The sequence below is a fragment of the Pongo pygmaeus genome, chromosome 5 (assembly GCF_028885625.2).
Source record: "Pongo pygmaeus isolate AG05252 chromosome 5, NHGRI_mPonPyg2-v2.0_pri, whole genome shotgun sequence".
Taxonomy (NCBI): domain Eukaryota; kingdom Metazoa; phylum Chordata; class Mammalia; order Primates; family Hominidae; genus Pongo; species Pongo pygmaeus.
Window position 1 is genome coordinate 118,857,156 of NC_072378.2, and position 22,537 is coordinate 118,879,692.

Below are 22,537 nucleotides of genomic sequence, written 5' to 3' on the forward strand. Positions count from 1 at the left end.
CATAGGGTCACCTTAAGACTTACAGAAAACAGGTTTTCCTTTACTATTATTTGACCCATTCCCTGACCAAACATAGTGTTTATTTTGAGATGATTATAGCCATTCTTTCTTTCTTTTTTTTTTTTTTTTTTTTTTTTTGAGACAGAGTCTCACTCTTTTGCCCAGGCTGGAGTGCAGTGGCAGGATCTTGGCTCACTGCAACTTCCACCTCCCAGGTTCAAGTGATTCTTGTGCCTCAGCCTTCCGAGTAGCTGGGATTACAGGTGTGAGCTATCATACCTGGTTAATTTTTGTATTTTTAGTAGAGATGGGGTTTCACCATGTTGGCCAGATCACTTGAACTCCTGACCTCAAGTGATCTGCCCGCCTTGGCCTCCCAAATTGTTGGGATTACAGGCATGAGCCACCACACCTGGTCGGATTATAACCATTATTTTCTTCTAATAGTCACATGGGTATTCATTTTTAAATAAAAATTAGATTTATATATTTTTATATATTTTTTTCTCTCAGTCTGAATTTGGCATCACATTTGGGTTTGGAGAGAAGATTGAGTCATAAGTTTAAGTTGGCAAGAATTTCATAGAGTGTAAAGAGAAGCTCCTGTCCTAAATTACATAGAGTTCAGATTGTTGGAGTTGCTTTTTCCTGAGGAAAAAAACAAATGCTTAAGAGTAAAGACACTTACCCTTAATCATTTCATGAAACTCTTGTAAATGTATTATCGCGTGTTCTCTGTTCTTTCATCTGGGTCCTGCACATCTGTTCCCTGGTGATTCCTATCAGTGTCAGAGAGCATGTAGGCAAACTTTGTGTTCTTTTCATCCCTTTCAGCAAATGAATCTTGATTATCTGATTTGTGTCAAGTACCATTCAAGAGACTTGCAAGGAGGGGTAAAGAACATGTGCAAAGATTTATCAGACCTTGGAGCCTTCCTAGGAGTAAAAGCTTGGTGGGAGTGATGAACTGCCATGAAACTGCTCTTGCTGTGCGTCAATTCAATTTCCCTTGTGTTTTTAAAGTGCCCTCTGGGAATGGCAGCAGCTAATAGACCATGTGTTTAATGGAAAGAACCAGGGCTTGAGGGTCCAATAACAGCAGGCCTGATTCTCAGCCCCATCAAATATTAGCTGTAATCTTGGGCCAATTAACTCCAGTCCTGTGTCACTGAGAAATGCATCATTAGGTAATTTCATCATTGTGCAAACATCATAAAGTGTACTTACAAAACCTAGATGATATAGCCTACTACACACTCTCAACACTTTCACTAAAAAGGAATCCCATTTAAAAGAGAAAGAGACTTCATTCCAGCAATCAGTTTGCAAAGAAGGAGACACAGCCTTTGGTATAAAACAAAGGTGCACTCCACCAGAGCAGAGAGGCTGTCATATATGGGAAACGTTCCCACCCAAGTTCCCACTCCAGTCCACTATGCAAATGAAAGATGCAAGCTTGTTCAGTTAAAATTGGTTGATGTTAAAACTGATCACCAGACTAAGCTCATTGGTCAGGTCCAGTTGGCAGAATGGGGCCTTCCAGTGGCAATTGATTCTGGAGGCACAAATGGGAACAGACAGCTTTGAAAGCCCCAAAGTTTATCTACTGTTCAGCTGGCACAAGGTATGTGTGTAACCTTCAGTCAGCAATTGGCTCTCAGCTCCACTCAGAATTTAGACCCAGTTAGCCACTCAGGATCCATCTCAAAGTGTTAGCTTTTTCAGGGTTCACAACGCCTGGGATATATGATATTGCTGTGGTATCTGTGGTAAAACCCATTGCTCCTAGGCTACAAACCTGTACAGCATGTTACTGTACTGAATACTGTCCACAATTGTGATACAATGGCAAGCAATTAGATATCTAAACCTATCTAAATGTATAAAAGGTACAGTAAAAACACAGTATAATAGACATAAATGGTACACCTGTATAGGGCACTTACCATGAAGAGCTTGCACAACTGAATGTTTCTCTGGGTGAGTCAGTGAGTGAGTGGTGAGTGAATAAGAGGTCTAGGACATTACTGTGCACTACTATAGATTTTATAAACATGGTACATTTAGACTACACTAAATTTATTTTAAAATTTTTCTTTCTTCAATAATAAGTTGAAGTTAATCTTCACTTATGGTAACTTATTTATTTGGTAAACTTTAAATTGTTTTAACTTTTGACTTATAACATGTAGCTTAACATACACTGTACAGCTGTTCAAAAATATTTTCTTTTTTCATATCCTTATTCTATAAGCTTTTATCTACTTAATTTTTTTTTTTTTTTTTTTTTTTACTTTTTAAACTTTTTTGTTAAAAACTAAGACACACACACAGTAGTCTAAGCTTATTCAGGGTCAAGATCATCAATATCACTGTCTTCCACCTCCACGTTTTGTCCCACTGGAAAGTCTTCAGGGGCAATAACATGCATGGAGCCGTCATCTCCTACGATAACAATGCCTTCTTCTGGAATTCCTCCTGAAGAACCCGTTTAAGGCTGTTCTACAGTTAGTTTTTGTTTGTTTGTTTGTTTTGTTTTTTTTGAGACAGAGTCTCACTCTGTCACCCAGGCTGGAGCACAGTGCCACGATCTTGGCTCACTGCAACCTCTGCCTCCTGGGTTCAAACAATTCTCCTGCCTTAGCCTCCCAAGTAGCTGGGATTACAAGAGCCCGCCACCACACCCAGCTAATTTTTGTATTTTTAGTAGAGACGGGGTTTCACCATGTTGGCCAGGTTGGTCTCGAACTACTGACCTCAGGTGATCCACCCACTTCAACCTCCCAAAGTGCTGGGATTACAGGCGTGAGCCACCGCACCTGGCCTACAGTTAATTTTTTTAATAAGTAGAAGTACATGCCAAAATACAGATACAAAATATAAACCAGTAACGTAGTCATTTACTATCATTATCAAGTATTGTGTACGCTACATAATTTTATGTGCTATACTTTCAGACAACGGGCAGTGCAGTAGGTTACTTTACACCAGCGTCACCACAAACCCACAGGAAATGCACAGTGCTACAGTGTGAAGATGGCTAGGACACCACTAGGCTATAGGAATTTTTCAGCTCCATTATAATCTTATGGGGCCACCGTCATATATGTGGTCTGCTTTTGACCACGTTATGCACATTGTGTGGTGCATGAATGTATTCTAAACTCCAGTCTTCTCATCAGTAAAATACAGGTAAAAATGTTTTACCTTATGGAGGATTTACATGAATTAAACCAGGAAAGTTGAATCCAGTAAGAGCACCTGGGGTGAGACTACTTAGGATTCAAATTCTGGCTCAACCATTTACTTGCTGTGTGACTCTGGGCAAGCTGCTTAATGTCTTCAAGTCTCAATTTTCTCTCTATATATAATATTCATAAAAATTATTCTCTGTTTCTTGGGTAGTTGTGATGAGCAAATGAGATTAGAAAAGATTTCCATAGTGCTGAGAATGTAGTAAATGTTCAGATGCATGTTAGCTGTTGTTATTGAAAGCACCATGCACAATACATGTTATTTCCCGTTCTCTTAACTAGGTTGCAGATTAATAGATAATTGTGCTAAAAGTGCCCAAAGGCAGATTCTTTTCTTTACAAAGAATTCCTTTCTCTTTTCTTTTTCTCCTTTCAAGAATGTTCTGATACACATTAGCAAAACACCTTGGGGCAGAGAAGCCTAGAAAGCCTTTAATATGTGTATTTCCTTCACCACTAAATTCTTGTGCTTTCAGAAAAAGCAGGCTCCTAAGAGGGGTCAGTTTGAGTAGGAGTCTAAGGTTTTAAATAAAGTATAAAAGAAGAGACTTTGTCAGTCCAATTAAACATAGATCATTATTACTATTAATTAATACCTTCATTACAGTGTTTTCTATATATGCTTTTTTTAAAGTATGTATCTAAAGATTGAATTTTATTCAAGGGATCATTGGGTAGGTGTTTCAAATTACAGAACAATGTCCCTTTGGGTACTAATTAAATGTTTTCCTTTGGAATAATGTTCAGAGCTCAGACAATGATTACCATACATTTTTTGGTTGGGAGCATGGCCTTGCCCCTGCTCCTGACCCCAGACAGGCCCCCACACCTCCCAGCTTGCCTAGGCTCCTTCTGGGTGCACAGGGGATTCCTCAACATTCTCACTTTGTCCAGTACTGCCACCACTCATGTGGGAGCTTTTGTGTGCTCAGCAAACACATCTTGCTCCCAGTGCATAGGAGCATTCCAGATCGCTGAGCAATTCTGATGCTCACCGTGTTAAGACAAGATAGACAGGTTTATGATTTTCACTAGAACAACTCTTGCAGTTTTACTGTTTTTCAAATAACAACTCCCTCACTTTTCCTTTTTGTATGGTGACTTTCTCATGCCAGGACACACTAAATGAATACACTTATAAAGGTAGTATTGTATGGTTACCAGGGGCTGCACGTTGGGGGAATCAGGTGTTATTACTTATCAGCTAAAAAGTTTCTGATTGAGATAATGAAAACATTCTGGAAATGGATAGTGGTGATGGTTACACAACACTGGGAATTCACTTAATGCTCATGAACTACACTCTTAAAAATGATCAAAATGGTAAATTTTATGCTATGCATATTTTACCACAATTTTTTAAAGTAATGTTTTGACATTATGGTTTCATCAGTTTAAACAGACTTCTAGTCAGGAGGTATCCGACGACCCGAGTCTGGATCACCTGCCATTTGGGATGGAAGCCCATAATAAAAATGCTGCCTTCCAGAGACTTCAGGGACCTTACCCATGTGACCAGAATGCTGTGCTTCCTCATTAGCCTATTAATTAATTGCATAGAATTTGATGCTTGGACGGTACTTGAAGGTTTGCTATTTTTGGAAGCTCTACACATCTTCCTTTCAGTGTCATCTACCCTTTTCAACAGCATCCATAAATCCAGTTTCCAGCCCAAGTGTTGATGCATCTCATCATATGTTGTAAATGCCATAAATGGAGGAAGCAAGCGTCTCTCAGGAAAACACTCAGTACCTAGGGAGCTGACTACATGGAGTGGAACACACGGGAACTTTTCCCATTAAAAATAATGGAAATAGCTGCCATTTAGCAATGTTTCACTTAGGAGCAGAGTTTTCAAGAATGACTTACTTGTCAAGTGAAGGCTAGGGGTAAAAGTCACACTTTCCCACTCCTGGTGAGTCAATGTGAGATTTTTAACTGGTACTATCCAATCCTGGGATTTGTTGGGACATTTATATTTTAAAAGCAACTAATCCTCATGGAAAAGCATAAACATATTTTAAAGGTTCTGATGTTTGAATAATATTGGTACAATAATCTCCTGAGACTAGAATGGATTATTTGCTATTCTTCAGAGGGGGTGACTATATAAAAATGAGGAAAGATGACCTTTTATACCTTAGCATGATTGCAGGAAGAATCATGCCTTTGGAATGGAGACTGTCTTCTCTCCCTCTCTCTCCAAGCTTCTTTCTTCTCTCTTTCTTCTGTCTTTGAGTATTTACCTCTGCCGCTTTTTCTCTCTTTCTCACATAGGCACAGTGCTATAATAATTGTACTTTGCATTTATCTAGTATTATCCGTTATTTTCCATTATTATCCATTATTATTCCATTTAATCCTTGAAATATCCCTGTAAGAGGATAATTAGGGCAAATATTATTATCATTGCCATTTTATAGATTTTTAGAAATGAGAAGATACATAAGGGTTAAGTGACACATTGCAAGGTATGGGAAGATCCAGTCCTGAAACCCATGTCTTGTGACTCTGGTCTAATACTGGTTCTACAGCTGCAGCCATTTCTGGGGATCATACAGTCCTTGAAGGGAATATAGCACTACAAGACATATGTCACTATCCAGTGACTGACAAGTGGCAGGCATGGTCCTTAGTAGAGTTCATCATCAAGTTCTTCTGAATATGCTCCCAGGAGCTGTCATCCTGCCTGCTGCGCAGCCTCTGTCCATTCAACCATCCATCCATCCATCCATCCATCCATCCATCCATCCATCCATCCATCCAGAATAAAGAAAATGAAGGAGATGCTCAGTTGGAGGAGGTCAAGAGATACATCTGCCCTCTGGATCCTGGAGACTGCAATGCTAAGCGCTTCTTAAAGTCAAAATTGACAAGTGAATTCGGCCACTTTTACTCTAGATAGCTGCAAAAACATCACAACAAAATTATTTTTCTTTTGTTGTTGTTGTTGTTGTTTTGAGACAGAGTCTTGCTCTGTCACCCAGGCTGGAGTGCAGTGGCATGATCTTGGCTCACTGCAACCTCCGCCTTCCAGGTTTAAGCAATTCTCCTGCCTCAGCCTCCCAAGTAGCTGGGATTACAGGCATGTGCCACCATGCTTGGCTAATTTTTTTTTTTTTTTTTTTTTTTTGTATTTTTAGTAGAGATGGGGTTTTACCATGTTGGCCAGGCTGGTCTTGAACTCCTGACCTCAGGTGATCCACTTGCCTCGGCCTCCCAACGTGCTAGGATTACAGGCATGAGCCACCACGCCGGGCCTCAAAATTATTTTTCAAAAGATAAATTCAGTTGTCATACTGAATTTTTATCCAGTTAATTCTAGCTATGCAAATACTGGATTTGGGTAACTTAATTTAAAAATATGTTTCCATTTCCCTTCTCCCTCAAAGGATTGATTTAGTTATGTAAATATGCAAAAGATTAGCAAAAACACCTTAATATTTTGGTTAATTGATATCTGTCATGCTGGATTGCCATAATTTAAGAACTCTTCACCAGTTTCTTAAATCAAGTCTGTATTTTCCCTTTTTATTATATTTTTTATGAATCTCCCTCTTAAAAGCCCGAAGAAAACCCTTCGATGTGCACAAAAAACAGTTTCTAGTTTTTATTCTCCATTGCTATTTGCAATTACTCAGAGAGGAAAAGTATTTTGGAAAAAAACTCACCCAGAATCAGGTGACAACTCACATTCTCTTTCTTAAGATGTCTAACAGTAACAAGCAAAGGCCAATTCAAAGATAGATCTTTGGGGCACCCTCTGGTGGCTGAAAAGAGTCATGAAATCAGTGCCCATGTGTATCAAAAGGCCAGTAATCTTTGCGACTTATTTTAAAGGGCCATCACCAAATTTTCCATACAACATTGAAAGTGTAGCCAGATCAGGAATGTGGGAAGGACTGAAAAGAATTTGGAACCACAAGAACTGGACTTGAGTCAGAGCTCTCATCTATTAGCTATGTGAACCTGTTGGTTGGCAGGTCAGTTTCCACAGAGCTGAGGCCGAATCTGGAATTTCTCACTGGAGATGAGAGGCAGTGTCAAAACTAGAGGAGTACATGATTCCATTTATCTGACATGCCCAGAAAAGGCAACTCTATAGAAAGTAGATCAGTGATTGCCTGGGGCTGGGGAGGGCATGGGGATTAACTGTAAATGGGCATGAAGGACTTTATTGGGGTGACAAAAATGTTCTAAAACCAGATTGTACCTGTTGCACAACTCAGTAAATTTTGTAAAACATCACTGCAGTATGGATTTTAAAGGGGTGAATTTTATGGTATATAAATTATACCTCAATAAAGTTATTTTTTTTTAAGCCAGGAGGGAAAAGCAGAGTGGATAACCCCTACAGACATCTTGGTACAGAGCCAGGAAACCTGTAGCCAGCAATTGTGTAGGAGGAAAGGGAACTGTGGGTAAGGTAGGGGTGAGCAGGAAGAATGCCTAGAAGAGGTGCTGACTTTTGGAACTTCATTTTGCACACAGGTGTGCCCTTAGCTCACACCTCGGTGGGTTGCCTGAGGTTAGCATGCTAGAGGCTGAAAGAAACCCCCTCCCAACTCAGCCTCCCATGGAAGGTATTTAGGGGCATTTCTGACGGAGTAAGACTATTAAAGCGCCCAACTAGAGGCAATTCCATCAAAATGACCATTTTGAAATGTAAAACCAATGTTTTATTTATTACTTTTCTCAGTAACAGGTAACTCAGTGTGGTTTGAGAACTAGATGAGATTAAGAAGTGCACTGACGAAAGAATGTCTATTTTTTACACTGTTTACTAATAGAAAATGTGAAAGTGAGGATTTATAAAAGTACCAGAAGAAAACTCAGATGAATATCTCTATAAACTCAGGGTAGAGAGAAACTGGTAAGGAGTAACATCTAAACCAAAATCTCTAAAAGAGACAAGAGATGGATTTAATGGATTTTTTTTTTCAAAAAATAATGGATTAAAAAAAAAGAAAAAGAAAAAATTAAGACACAAACTATGCATTAGGAAATAATACTACATCATATATACCAGACAAGTTTATTAACCTCAATATAACAGATGCTTGCAAACCAGAGAAAAATGTGCAAAGGGTGAGTAAATTTACAAAGGGAAAAATAAATGAAAAAATACAATCTGTCAAGATATGAAACAGCTTTAACCTAACATCTCATTAATGAATGCTATTAAGAAAACAATGTGGGCCGGGTGCAGTGGCTCACACCTGTAATCCCAGCACTTTGGGAAGGCAAGGCGGGTGAATCACTTGAGGTCAGGAGTTTGACACCAGCCTGGCCAACATGCTGAAACCCCGTCTCTACTAAAAATACAAAAATTAGCCGGGCATGGTGGTGCATGCCTGTAATCTCAGCTGCTTGGGAGGCTGAGGCAGGAGAATTGCTTGAACCCAGGAGGTGAAGGTTGCAGTGAGCCAAGATTGCGCCACTGCACTCCAGCCTGGGTGACAGAACGAGGCTCTGGTAGGCTGGTGCAGCTTTCTGGGAGGTAATTTAGCATTATACCTCAAAATGTAAAAATGCAAACCTTTTGGCTCAGCAATTACACTTGAGGGAATTATTTTATGGCAATAATTACACGTGTGAAAAGATATAAACATTAGTATGTTCATGATCAAGTTATTTGTAGAGACAAAAATTAGCAAGGTTCTCAGATGCCCATCAACAGGGATTTGACGAAGTATTGTACAACTCAATAGAATATCTGCAGTAATTAAAAATTAATGGGATGTATATTTTGGGTCATGGGGAAATGTTTACACTATGTCGCTAAGCAAAAAATGTCAGTGTCATAAGAGCATAGATAATATGATCATATTTTTGTTTAAAGCTATATATATGGCGTGTGTATGTGTATGTGTGCATGCATGGAGGGTAGGGTAGATGAAACATACCCAGATCTCCCTTCAAAGAAGGACATTTTGCCCCAGCTGTCCCTTCAGGGACTGCCTCAGCTGCAAAGTCACCTCTCCTGAGCAGATAGGGCGGGCACATCCTGATGGAGGTAGTAGTATAAGGCCAGGCCACTTCAGCCCAACACAGAACAACTCTGATGCGCCATTTACACTGTAGAATCCTTGTGGGGATGGCTAAGTCTGTTGTCAGGCCTATGATGTAGCTGGAGTTCTCACTCCATCCAATTTTGTTTTATCTCTCTTCTTTCCCAAGGACAATTCTTCAACGAGATGCTATACAGCAAACTCTGTCTCAGAATCTGTTTCCCAGAAAATCCAACCAGCAATTTTTATGCCTATGCAATGAACAAATTCTGGGGGAGAAAATACCCATCAAGTATTTTGTATTGGATGGCTTTTATTTAGGCACCTGTGCAAAATTTCTGGCACTGTCAGTTTCTTTCAAAGTGGGTATTTGTTAGTTTTGTTATCAGATAAAAATATTAAAGCAGTTTTTATTTGGGAAAATAAAAAGTCAATGGTTTGGTTTTAGTCTGGTCAAAATAGCTACCTCAAAGTCTGTATCAAAATGGCAGCATCTGACCCATCTAGCGTGCATCCTTCTTAACAGGAAGGTAAGCTTTGCAAACACCCCTCTTGTTCATACCCTTTCTACTACTCTAGGCATTCAATCTTGTGGAAGTTTTGGTACTTCTTCTACCAAGTTGTTGGAGCATTGTTGAGGTTGACTGTGAAGTGTAAGATGAAGAGCAATTTTGTGGGGACTGTGAGGAACCACTAAAGTTGGTGTGCAGAACCTGGATGGAAATAGATGGGAGCAGATGCTACATGCTGATAAATCTCAAACTTTGAGTAGTTCTAGGTACTCTCTCCTTTTTCGTCATGAATAGGTGGAACACATGTGTTAGGAGGAGAGCCAAATGCTGTTTGCCACCCAGATTCCTTAGCTTAGATCCTTGAATTGTTTAGCAAAAGCCTTACACTGCCTGTACCAGAAGGATCTGTCTTTTACTTCCCCTTTGAGTGTTTTGTAGCTTTTCCAGATTTTGGCTACATCTGGTGGTCACGTTCTGGGATGTAGGGGAAACTGCAGGGTTAAAAGCCATTCCTACTGAGAACAAATTATTTTTTGGCCAACATAATCTTGGGGAATATTGAATTAGCTGTAATTTGTAGCAGAGACTATGCGTTATTCCCAAAATCCATCCTCCCCTTCTTCATTTAGTAAATACAAAACATAAGCTTTTGGTGGCACACGGCTATCCAGCTAAAGACCATATTTCCCAGCCTCCCTGGCAGCTAGATGTGATTAAATGATAAATTCTATGAGCAGAATCTAAGTTCCAGGCTACTTCCTTAAAGGAAGTACCTTTCTCTCTCCCCCCCTCCCTTGCTAGTTGGGATACACACCCAGCAGATGTGGTGGTGAGTTATTTGTGCAGAACACCCTAAGGGATGAATGGGCAACAAGACAGAAGGAACCTGGATCCCCATCACCATGGAACCACCATAGCATCCCTTGGCTACTTACACTTGAACCGTTATATAAAAGAGAAACAAACTGCTTTCTTGTTTAGGCCACTAAATTCTGGGAAGGGGGAAGTACAAAATAATCATTGTTTTATATTATACTCTTACAACTGTATTATAGTGTTTATTATACTCATGTAATTATCTGTTTACTTGTCTGTCTAGCTCTCTAGAATATTTCTTCCTTTCTGAACTACGAGCACATAGAAGGCATTCCATAAGTGTTTTTAAAATGTATAAGTCATTGAATGGTGGGAAAATTTGCAAAAAAGGGAAGCTAGGGAACTAAATACAAATTTCAATTTCACAATTTGGTATAGCTAAAGTTTCCCTTGGCCTCTCTAGCCTCGGGGTGGGGAATGACTAGATTTCTATGAACAACACATCAGGACAATGATGAATGCACACGGATTCCCAGCTTTCCCTTCCCATGACCCCAGAGGAAAATTCTGGTGCTTCTTGCTCAGCATTCTGTGCCACTTCACCCCCATCCTGATCTTAACTCACCATCATCTTTCAGATCAGGTTCATCGTGGAAGGTCTGTGTCAGAAAAGGCAGGGAAAGGAAACAGGAATGGTGGGTGGGGGTGGATCCTGAGGAAGCCACAGGGCATGAGAGAGTGGGAGCCTGGAGGAAGAGGGACTGGAGATTATAAACCATATTTCCATTTGAATGTCACTGGAGAGATACAGGTAAAGACTCAAATTAATTTGCCTTTTTTTATTTTATTTTATTCATTTTTTTTTTTTTTTGAGATGGAGTCTCTCTCTGTCACCCAGGCTGGAGTGCAGTGGCGTGATCTCGGCTCACTACAATCTCTGCCTCCTGCATTCAACCGATTCTTCTGCTTCAGCCTCCTGAACAGCTGGGATGACATGTGTGCACCACCACATCTGGCTAATTTTTGTGTTTTTAATAGAGATGGGGGTTTTGCCATATTGGCCAGGCTAGTCTACAAATCCTGACCTCAAGTGATCCTCCCACCTCAGTCTCCCAAAGTGCTGGGATTACAGGTGTGAGCCACTGCACCCAGCCTAATTTGCTTTTGATTTTTGGTCTGTGTTCTCTGAAAGTGACATCATAGAAAAAGATTGGGCAAGGGGACGCTGCCACTTTTTTTCTTTCTACACCATTAATTGCTAAAGTTTCACTGGATTTTAACCCACTTCTTTGGGAAAGGGTTCAGCCCCTTCCCCAGTACACAAATTACGTTTGCAAGTCCCTGGAGGTTGTTTCTCTGTGGAAAGGAATTCTGACTCTCACTGTGATGCTGGCTGCTCATGAAGTCACAGGAAGGCCACCCCACGCCTCCATAACCACCACTGGTGTCCTGGGGAGGCTGATGTCTCTGCCCAAAGCATGGTCTTCCCAGGCACCAAAAACCTTCTATCCCAAGTATTGTTTTTTTCTAGAATCTTAACTCTGCCAGAGTCATGCTATGATCCTCACAGAAGTGGAAGAATATTCTTTTTCTCCATCCCTGACCTTGCATTGATTTCACCTGCTGCATTCATCACCTTTCTCCAGAGAGTGCAGACACGAGTCTATAGCCCAGGGTTGGCAAACTGCCCAGGGGCAGATTGTAAATATTTTAGGCTTTACAGGTCACATGACATCTCTATCTCATATTATTCTTTGTTGTTTTTTCTTCTTCACAAACTTTAAAAAGTACAAAAACTATTACTAACTTGCAGACAGTACAAAAACAGGCCCTGAGCTTGATTTGGCCCTGTGAACCATAGTTTGCAGACCGCTGGTCTCCAGGAATTGCCCAAGGAACTGGTATCTGTGATACAAGTCTTCCTCATCTTATTTTTTCTCCCAAATGCATATAAAACAGTTTAAAATGTTGGCCCTGGAAAGTGTTGTAAAAGAACACAGGAGAGCCTCTTCCTCTCCCTCTCCCTCTCCCTCTCACTCTCCCCTTTCTTCCGTCTCCCTCTCCTTCTTTTTTCGGTCTCCCTCTGTTGCCGAAGCTGGACTGTACTGCCGTGATCTCAGCTCGCTGCAACCTCCCTGCCTCGGGCTCCTGTGATTCTCCTGCCTCGGCCTGCCGAGTGCCTGGGATTGCAGGTGCACGCCGCCACGCCTGACTGGTTTTTGTGTTTTTGGTGGAGACGGGGTTTTGCCCTGTTGACCGGGCTGGTCTCCAGCTCCTGGCCTCCAGCTCCTGGCCTCCAGTGATCTGCCCGCCTCGGCCTCCCGAGGTGCTGGGATTGCAGACGGAGTCTCGCTCACTCAATGCTCAATGTTGCTCAGGCTGGAGTGCAGTGGCGTGATCTCAGCTCGCTACAACCTCCACCTCCCAACCGCCTGCCTTGGCCTCCTAAAGTGCTAAGATTACAGCCTCTGCCCCACCGCCACCCCGTCTAGGAAGTGAGGAGCGTCTCTGCCTGGCCGCCCATCGTCTGGGATGTAAGGAGCCCCTCTGCCCGGCCACCCTGTCTGGGAGGTGAGGAGTGCCTCTGCCTGGCTGCCACCCCATCTGGGAGGAAGTGAGGAGCGTCTCTGCCCAGCCGCCCATAGTCTGGGATGTGAGGAGCGCCTCTGCCCGGCCGCCCTGTCTGGGAAGTGAGGAGCGCCTCTGCCCGGCCACCCCATCTGGGAAGTGAGGAGCGCCTCTGCCCGGCCGCCCTGTCTGGGAGGTGAGGAGCGCCTCTGCCCGGCCGCCCCGTCTGGGAGGTGTACCCAACAGCTCCGAAGAGACAGCGACCATCGGGAGCGGGCCATGAGGACGATGGCGGTTTTGTTGAAAAGAAGGGAGGGAAGTGTGGGGAAAGGAAGGAGAGATCAGATTGTTGCTGTGTCTGTGTAGAAAGAGGTGGGCATAGGAGACTCCATTTTGTTCTGACTAGGAGAAATTCTTCTGCCTTGGGATGCTGTTGATCTATGGCCTTTCCCCCAGCCCCCTGCTCTCTGAAACATGTGCTGTGTCAACTCAGGGTTAAATGGATTAAGGGCGGTGCAAGATGTGCTTTGTTAAACAGATGCTTGAAGGCAGCATGCTCTTTAAGAGTCATCACCACTCCCTAATCTCAAGTACTCAGGGGCACAAACACTGCAGAAGGCCGCAGGGACCTCTGCCTAGGAAAACCAGAGACCTTTGTTCATGTGTTTATCTGCTGACCTTCTCTCCACTATTATCCTATGACCCTGCCATATCCCCCTCTCCGAGAAACACCCAAGAATCATCAATAAATACTTCATAAATAAAAAAAAAAAAAAAGAAAACTAGTAAGAACAGAGGGGAGGCTGTGCTTTCATTGCTAATTTGAAAAATGCTGACATCTACAAGAAACAAGGAAATAGAATTATATAAGGAACAAGTTTTACTGCTGTGAAGAACATCTACATGTGTTAATTTGTACAAATCATTTCTTGATAAGAGCAGAGACTTGGAATAATGGATTGCTGCCAACTATGATCATACAAAAATTCCATTTCTCTGTTCATAAGGGAAGAGGAATTTATTTATTATGTATCTAAGTATTTATTATTTATTATGTGTCTAAATCCTGGGAAAATAAAATTCTTTCCCCATCTTCTTCAAAAAAAAAAAAAAAAAAGTTTAAAATAAAGATTTCCAGCCAGGCATGGTGTCTCTCATGCCTGTAATTCCAGCACTTTGGGAGGCCGAGATAGGTGGATCACCTGAGATCAGGTGTTTGAAACCAGCCTGGCCAACACGGTGAAACTCCGTCTCTACTAAAAATACAAAAATAGTCAGACGAGGTGGGATGCGCCCGTAACTTGGGAAGCTGAGACAGGAGAAATGCTTGAACCCGGGAAGCACAGGTTGTAGTGAGCAGAGATCGCGCCACTGCACTCCAGCCTGGGCGACGGAGCGAGACTCTGTCTCAAAAAAAATAAAATAAAATAAAAATAAATAAAAGATTTCTTCTTCTCTTCTAGAACTGAAAAGCCATCATGCAGTGCTGTTCCCCAATTCAAAACACAAGTTCAAATCACCTTAGGCTCAAACTGAGAACTGGCATTAGTCCAGTTAAATTAATCTGCAAGTTACTCCGAAGTGGGGAAGCGGGGCAGGATGGCTTACATCTTAAATGGACAAGTGTTGGACAGCAGAGTCCATCTCCCTGGAGATTATCTTTGATAACAGATTTCTTCTGAAGAACAGCCAAGTTTGTGATTTTGTTTTTCAAAACTCTGCTTCAGCAACATGTGAAAAAAAGAGGCTACGGAAACACATTTGATTCCAGATATGATAATGGAAGACGGCCACCAGGAAACCCTCTGGGAGAAACAGGTCAAATCAATCATCTGCATGTCCCCAGTCCTCCCCCAAAGGCTGGTGGATGAGGAAGGTAAATATCTACCCTAAGAAGCAGACAACTGGACATGCATATTCACAGTAGAGAGAAACCACCAAGAAGCGGAGGGCTGACCACGCTGGACAAGTAGATGAATGCATACGTCTAAACAAGGATTGCTCTGGGTCTTCACAGATTAATGAGATCACGCTGGGAATTCCCTTTGCAGGGAACTGGCTGACTGGCATGCAGTTCTATAAATGCACGTCTGTCTCATTATCTTTTTTTATATAGTTTACTGAAGTATTCATATAGTTCTAATAAGTAAATATTTTTAGGTTGCAAAACTGACTCCTTATCTTTATATAATTAAGTTACAAAAAACTCTGAATCTGAAGATGATGAAAGGCTATGTATTCAGTACTGTTAGCGTCCGTGCTACCTTTTTCAACTTTTGGAATATTGTTCATTGTTAATTTGTTCTCATTTATAACTAAGTGACATCGTATTTTTTTAAATTAAAAACAAAATAATCTGCAGCAGAATTAACCAAGCTTGAGATCATGTTCAGCTCTTCAGTTGCAGACTAAACAATCTGTGGGTGAACACACCTGAGCTGGGATGTGGGGAAGCCACACAAGGCCAACAGTTGCCTTGGACTTCAGGGTCCAAATGCATCTTTAAGAGGGTTGGCAAACTCCCTTTTGTTATTCCTCAGTCTGCTGGATTCACAGTATGAATGACAATTCTGAGCTTTATCAAATTTACAATTTCTGAGCTTTACCAAGCATTATTCGTTTGTTTAAATGATCCAGAAATCTACAGCCAGATTACTGAATATTTAATATTTAGGAAGTTGAATTGATTATAGACAAGACGACTGACTTGCAAAAATGCACTTTGCTCTTGTTATTTGACAAATAAAATTGGCTTCTCCTGGCTGGTAAGGAAACGGTCTGTTGTGAATGTGAAAAGCAGTGACATTTGCGTAACATGGGATCTCAGGGCAGCAACCAGATGGCTCATTTCTGCTGACAAGTGAGATCCTTGCTAGACTGTGTGTGAAGATATGCACGTGTTACTGGAATTTTTGTTTTACCAGAGAGAATTAGGAAATATTTACCAAATGGATTTTCTGTGTATTTATATTTATTAGCACAGAGTGTATAAGGTCATAAAATCAGTCATTCATTCAGTAAACATTCTGTGTGAGGCCCTGTGCTGTACTGATACCAAAACATTTAAGCATAGTGAATACATCTGCTTAATAAAAAATTATGACTCATCCTAAAGACAGAATATTTAAAATAACTGTCCTATTGTGGTCACCTTATGTAGAGGACATAAATCCTATAGTTATCTGCAGCTCCCAGTATTGCAAAGTCTGTGCAAAAATGCAAAGTAAAACACACACACACATGCTTTATGGGAAAGGAAAAGGAAGCTACGTCTCCCTCTTTAATTAAAGAATATATTCTCTAACCTTGTAGCTATTTGAAAGCTAATTTAAGCTCTGAAAGAAAAAATAAAGGAAGACTCATCTATTAAGTGATCACTGCCATGCCCCAAGGCAACTGTAGATCCCAAATGTAATCATTTAAATGTCAGCATTTTCCTTCCCCTTTTCTGCAGTGATACAGAGAGCTCCATTGTCTATTCTCTCAGGCAGCTCAGGCTGGCAGATTCCACCTGCAATCACACAGTGCAATTCTCCTTACTTGGGAATGGGAGTGCTCGGGGGAGGACAACTTGGCTCTGCCAGTTAGTTCAGCTCACACAGCTCTAGCCTGCTGGGAGGAGAATGGGCTCAGCTCGGGGCCCAGCACTGAGTGGGAGGAGGTCTCAAGCCTGAGGTCCGGCTCACTGGGATCAGAGCCCACTGACCCACACTGCTGACCTTGGCACTGGGCGGAGGCAGGGCTCCCAAACATCACTAGGGGATTTCCCTAGGACAACCAGGCCCCTGTCTCTGTGTGCTGAAAATCCATACTAGAGGGGCTCCTCCGGGATGACATCTACAGATGATCAAAGGAAACTGAGTCCTAAACAAACAGAAAGAATTTGTATGGAAGGAAAGAGTTGTCTCTAGGTGGGTGTGTGTGTGTGTGTGTTGGGTGTGTCATGGGTTGGGGGTGGGGAGTTGTAAGGGATGGAGAAGGAACGTTGTCATTTCTTGGGAGCTTGAGAAAGATCCCATTAGATTTTTATCTCACAAGTTGCAACAACAAAAACAAAAAAGTTTCAGATGAATTACATACAGAAAAAATAAAGAGATTATGGGCAGATCTGAGAATGATTTAGGAGAATCAACAGCTCTTTGTGGCTGATTAGATATGTAAAGCAAGGGAGAAGGAAGGGTTAGGACAGATTTCTGGCAACCATGGGCCCCATGTGCCCTTCTCTCAGATGTGGAGACAGCGTGGACATCACCTGAATTACCCACTCACCCCTGACTTGTGCTGCTCTCCCACCAAACTCAAACAAGGCAGGCCCTGGATTCCTCACTATAACAATTGCTGCATTTTGCCTGCATATAATGAATATATTTTTGAACCAAAAACTTAGGACACACAGATTCCTCTTCGGTCTGACAATGGAACAGGGCTGTGTCTCCAGTGAGGGTGTAAGGTCCTCAAGATGGTTTTGCTTTTAGGACTCTGAGGGCGTGCTGCAAGGTGGGATCGGAAAGGCTGGAAGCCCTTTGGTGGTGTGTGTCCTAGCTCCTCTGGTCATTAGAACCATAGCTGACCTCATAAGGCATATGAGTGAGGAGATTGATCTGGATAAATCTCAGGATTCCATAAACCTCAAGTGTAGCCTCTGAAAGAATTCTATTTTCCAAATCATTTTGATCTCATAACGAAGCCCAAAGAAAGTCAAACATGAACAATATTTCTTATTTCTTTCCTTTTCATTAAAAAAAAAAAAATCCCTAACCCATTTCTTTATTAAATTGCATGAAGAAGGCCAGGCGTGGTGGCTCACACCTGTAATCCCAGTACTTTCGGAGGCCGAGGAGGACGGATCATGAGGTCAGGAGATCGAGACCACGGTGAAACCCCGTCTCTACTAAAAATACAAAAAAAATTAGCCAGGCGCGGTGGCGGGCACCTGTAGTCCCAGCTACTCGGGAGGCTGAGGCAGGAGAATGGCGTGAACCCAGGAGGCGGAGCTTGCAGTGAGCCAAGATCGCGCCACTGTACTCCAGCCTGGGCGACAGAGCAAGACCCCTTCTTAAAAAAGAAAAAAAAAAAAAAATTGCATGAAGAAGACATCACTTCAGGGCCTTTCGCAAAGCCGGAGCAGGATGTGCCTTGTCCCATTCACCACTGAAGCGCTGTGATTAGGTACAGGCAGCAGCTTTCAAACTAACATATAACACAGCAATAATAGGCTTTCCCTATAGTCTCTGGCAACCATAGGAGCTGTTATTTAAGATTTAATGGGGGTTTATCAACTTTTTGATTAAAGAAATAAAAACTTTAAGGCATCTTCTCTAATCACAGTGCTTTCTTTTGAATTCTGCCTCTGGCTGTGTCTTACTTGGTTGGAAAGCAATTGTCTGTGGTGTTTCAACACACCTGATGCAGACTGCGTTTTCCAAGATATTTGTATACAAAACAACAGTGGAAGATAGGCAGAGGGCAGGTCTGTTTCCTTGCAAGGATAATAAAGATAATGTCCCTCTCCAGGAGAAAGATTGGGCAGGCTTGTTAACAGTCTCCTTGGAAGACTGGGAACATCTTAAGCTCCAGGTTCCTTGGCTGTGACATAATGCACTGTGTGCACAGCAGCCACCTGGGCCCACCTCTGCATCACCCCCGTGGGACTTCGGGCTCCCAGGGAACCCATGGGAACACGAAGCTCACGCTGCCAGCTGTGCTGTCATGAGCTCTGTTGTTGCTGACTGGGAGTCTCATGTCTTCTGCTAGCATCAATGGAGCTGCGACTGGCTCACTTGTGAGCTTCCAAGCAGGGCAAAAATCTCAGATCCTTCATAGTTGTTGACATTGTTCTCTCTTATCATCCTTTTGGCTCATTATTTGATTTAAAAGTTGAGGAAGATTAGAGAGAAGTTGTGATAAAGATAAAGGCAAATCACGTGGCTAATGTGAGATTAATGCTGTTCTCTTCAGGGTCCTGCCAGCTTCCTGGTTATCTTTACTTTTCCCCTGCCCCGGATCTGAGCAAGCATCAAGTCAGTGCATTGCAGACACAAACCTAGTTATCATTAGTGCTAGTTTCTGGCCAGGTGTGGTGGCTCATGCCTGTAATCGCAGCACTTTGGGAGGTTAAGGAGGGAGGACTGCTTCAGCTCAGGAGTTCAAGACCAGCCTGGGCAATATAGTGAGACCCCATCTCTACAAAAATTTTAAAAAATTATCCAGGCATGGTGGTGTGAACGAACGTATGGTCCTAGCTACTCAGAAGACTGAGTTCGGAGGACCACTTGAGCTCTGGAGGTTCTGGCTGCAGTGAGCTGTGATTGCACCACTGCCCCCCAGCCTAGATGACAGAGCCAGACCCTGTCTCAATAATAATAATTGTTCTGCCATGTACTGAGTGCCTGGTATCAGCCATTCCTCATTCCGTGATCTCTGTTTCTTCCAATAGTTTTGAAAGCTTAGTATTATTACCAACCTGAAGCTAGGAAGGGCTAAGAAACTTTGCGATATCACAGAGCCTCATGATGCGGCAGGATTCTTACGTGTATTTATCTCGTAGCAAAGCTCATGTTCCTTCCACTGCAACCTCATGCTACCTCAGCTATTAGAAGAGGGTTTCAGAGGAAAACAAGAAACATGTTAATGGTGATGTTGGCTGGTTTGCATAGCTTCCTCTCCCCAGTGCCTACACCTACCCCATTTCCTGATTTGCTGCCCTATTTTACTTGACCCCATTACTTCCAATCCACAGCTGTTCCTCAACCCTTTTCCCATTAGCATCTCTTCTCTTCATTATTTTTTAAAAGTTAGCATCTCTTCTTAAATGCAGAGATATTCATAGTATTTTTTCACAGCTGATTAGAAATCTGTGCATGAGGAGATGGGCTAAGAGGTACAGGGTTATGCATGATGTAAGAGAATAATGACAGGAAGCACATGACGAACTGGCACTCGGCAGCAGTGACAGAGTAATCCGTGACCTCAGCTTCCAGCCCGTGGGGCTTCATACACGTCCACCGGAAACCTAAGTTAGGAGTGCACTCTCCAAGTCTTCCCCGTGGGGGCTCGTTTGAGGGATGGCTGCCATCCAGCCTGCGTTTCCAGGAAATGAGACTTCGATTACTTGTAGTGTTAACTTTAAAGGAAAGGGATTTTGATGATTCTTTAAAGGGAAAGGGCATTCGAAGAAATGTTGAATGAAAATATAGAACAATCCACAACTCGGCCGGGCGCGGTAGCTCACGCCTGTAATCCCAGAACTTTGGGAGTCTGAGGCGAGCGGATCACAAGGCCAGGAGATCAAGACCAGCCTGGCCAACATACTGAAACCCCATATCTACTAAAAATACAAAAATTAGCCGGGTGTGGTGACATGCGCCTGTAATGCCAGCTACTCGGGAGGCTGAGGCAGGAGAATCACTTGAACCCGGGAGGCAGAGGTTGCAGTGAGCCAAGATTGCACCACTGCACTCCAGCCTGGTGACAGAGCAAGACTCTGTCTCAAAAAAAGAGAGAAGAAAAATTGACAACTCACTTTCATTTCCAGTTGCATGGCCCTCGCTGCCACATGTGCACCAGCTATGAAATTCCCTGTGGTCTGTGAGCAGGTGGTAGAACACCTGCTAAATGAGCTACTCACTTACACATATCCAAGCGCCTCTGTTTTCCCACAATTCACCAAACCCCTCAGCCCTGTTGATGCCTTGGGGTGTGGAAGATTTGAAAACAAAAGTGTATTTACAAATTCATCCTCACCATTACATGGTATAATACTATATTTTCCCAGCAGAATTTTTATTCATTGCTGCCTTCAAGAGTGTAGGCACATGCTAAAATATGTGAGTTCAATAGCTTAATGTTGGTTTCGTCTATCATTAGAGCTGAGTTGGTAAAAATTATATAGTTGAGAAGCCATTTGGAAAGGCAGAGATGCAAGAAGACCAGAGTCAGAGGAAAGGGTAGAGAATGGAAAATATTGGTTCACGAAATAACGGAATTGATCCAAGTCACTGTGGCTAATCAAGAAGGCCCAGTGAAGGGCGAGAAATCTGCCAATCTTCCTTTACTGGTGTATTTCTTCTTATTCAGCTGACCTCATTCTGTTCAGGTCCCATCACCCAGGGCCTCCGTTCGGGTCCCATCACCCAGGGCCTCCGTTCGGGTCCCATCACCCAGGGCCTCCGTTCGGGTCCCATCACCCAGGGCCTCCGTTCGTGTCCCATCATCACCCAGGACCTCCGTTCGTGTCCCATCATCACCCAGGACCTCCGTTCGGGTCCCATCATCACCCAGGACCTCCGTTCGGGTCCCATTACCCAGGGCCTCCGTTCGGGTCCCATCACCCAGGGCCTCAGTTCGGGTCCCATCATCACCCAGGGCCTCCGTTCGGGTCCCATCATCACCCAGGACCTCCGTTCGGGTCCCATCACCCAGGGCCTCCGTTCGGGTCCCATCACCCAGGGCCTCCGTTCGGGTCCCATCACCCAGGGCCTCAGTTCGGGTCCCATCATCACCCAGGGCCTCCGTTCGGGTCCCATCATCACCCAGGACCTCCGTTCGGGTCCCATCACCCAGGGCCTCCGTTCGGGTCCCATCACCCAGGGCCTCCGTTCGGGTCCCATCACCCAGGGCCTCCGTTCGGGTCCCATTACCCAGGGCCTCCTGAACTGTACAGGAGGGAAATAAAGAGACCAGTGATGAGACCAACGGAAGGAATTGGGCCTGGTCTTGGAGAGTGTACCCACAGAGGTTCCCAAAAGGAAAGAAGACACAGTTTACAGTTTTCAATCTGTTTACCAGCAGCCTCTGGCATCTTCTACAGACAGTCAAACCAACCACAGCTTGCCCTCCCGTCAGCCCAACCAGCTGCGGACCGCTTTCTGATTGATGTGAATCCTCCTCACTGCACGTCTCCTCCCTCTTACTGATTTGGTCAAGCCATACTGTGGTTTTATTGACAGACAAGATTCATTATCCAAAAGCATCAGGTTTGTGTTGGTTTGGTGGCTTGTGGAACAAGGTTTACTTCTTGTTGATGTGATTTTGGTGTTTTTGTTTTTGGTGTGAAAAATGGGACAGCTTTTTTTTTTCTTTTTTGAGACAGAGTCTGGCTGGGTTGCTCAGGCTGGAGTGCAGTGGCACAATCTCGGCTCACTGCAACCTCCGCCTCCTGGATTCAAGCGATTCTCTGCCCATCCTTTTCTTCCCATTCATTTATTGCAAGTTGGATTGAGTGCCAGCCACTGTCTATTGTCTCTAAAAATGATAAAATTCCCCTACATCATGCCGATCCTACGTTAGTCTACACAGTATGTTTAGCCCGTCTGAGCTCGTAAGAAATGAGCTGGTAAAATGAGAGCACGAGCTCCTGGGTATAGAGAGAAAGGAG

At 43.1% G+C, this 22,537-nt stretch overlaps 1 pseudogene; it reads left to right on the forward strand.

The window, feature by feature from the left end:
* The first annotated feature begins 14,760 nt into the window (after positions 1-14,760).
* On the forward strand, positions 14,761-15,041 carry LOC129039372 (selenoprotein K-like; annotated as a pseudogene).
* Positions 15,042-22,537: the final 7,496 nt, after the last annotated feature.